Consider the following 1,446-nt stretch of genomic DNA (forward strand, 5'->3'; position numbering starts at 1 on the left):
CCTAGGTGAATTTGCCTTATAACATGCCTTTCTGAATAAAGAAGACAAAATTTTTTAGTACTGGGCAAACATTATGATAGACGGAGAAAATATTAAAATTGTCAATAATTTCATTTTACTTGGATCCACAATTGTACCCTTGGTATCAGCAATCAAGAAATCAAGACATGAAAGTCTGCTGTCAAGAATCTCTCCAAAGTACTGAAGAGCGATGAAGTCAGTTTAAAGACTAAGATGTATCTGATTCAGGCCATAGTGTTTTTGATCACTTGCTATACATCTGAGTGCTGGACAGAGTAAGGATGACTTAAAAATGAATTGATGCCTCTAAGTTATGATATTGGAGAAGGGTGCTGATTATCCCTTGGATTGTCCAAAGAAAAGATATATCTTTGGGTTTTTTAAAAGAAAAATTAAAAGTGTTTTAATAATTAAGCACATAAAACTATACAACTTAATGTATTTTCCCAAGAATATTTTGTGAAATTCAGATCACAGTGTATCATTTACAAAGGTTTTGTCTTTCTTCTGATGATCTACACATTTTGTACAGTTCTAAAAGACAACATAATCATCCCATCTTCATTTTACTTTGAAGTTACACTAAGGCTGGGATGGACCAGTGAGATTAAAAAGTGATTTTTCTCTCAGAATACTTTCCATGTGGATTCTCTTTTCTTTGGCTTTTTCTTCTTGTTCCTTCCTGGCTTACTCTTCACCTCTTTCCTTTTCAATGTTTTCTAGTTCTGCAAGAAGAGCTGTAGGATCATCATCATCATGCTCCTCATCAAAATCTTCACCCTCATCCTATTCATCTGTTAGAGGATCATTTAAGTCAAGGTCAGCAGTAGGAATCTGGTCTAACATACGTTTCTTTGACACTGATGAAGTTGTTCTCGTTTGGGGTGATCTCTACTTCTTTTCTCTTGAAGCAGCTCTTTCTCTTTCAACTCTCCTCTAAGTTCACAATTGCAAACTTCTTCTGGAGCATTCTGAGTTGTTTGTCTATATTTTATTTTTGTATGAGATGGTAAGTCTCTGCTTGAATATTGCTTGGAAAGCAGGCTCTAATCACCTTCTCCTTTTCCTGTTCTACCTCTTGCAGGCTCAAAAGTTAATCTTGCTGCAGTTGTCATTTTGGGTGAGGTCTGAAGCAGTTGCTGTTGTTATGTGCCATCGAGTAATTTACTACTCATAGCGACCCTGTGTACAAGAGCCCTAAATGCCATTCTATCCTGTGCCAACCTCGCTGTCTCAAACACATTCATAACCACCACTCCACTCACAGAATCGATCCACTCATCGAGGGTCTTCCTCTCCTGCACCGTCCCTCTACTCTCCCAAACATGATGTCCCTCTCCAAGGACCAGTCCATCCTTGCAACATGCTCAAAGTATGTCAGATGAAGCTTCAGAATCCTTGACTCCAGGGAACATTCTGGCTTCA

The 1,446-nt window shown here is 38.1% G+C and overlaps 1 pseudogene; it reads right to left on the bottom strand.

Annotated features, from left to right (window-relative positions):
- Positions 1–357: 357 nt before the first annotated feature.
- LOC102852381 lies at positions 358–1,136 on the bottom strand (annotated as a pseudogene).
- Between the last annotated feature and the right edge of the window lie 310 nt (positions 1,137–1,446).

The sequence above is a fragment of the Elephantulus edwardii genome, unplaced genomic scaffold (assembly GCF_000299155.1).
Source record: "Elephantulus edwardii isolate Elephantulus edwardi_28Jun2011 unplaced genomic scaffold, EleEdw1.0 scaffold00075, whole genome shotgun sequence".
NCBI lineage: Eukaryota > Metazoa > Chordata > Mammalia > Macroscelidea > Macroscelididae > Elephantulus > Elephantulus edwardii.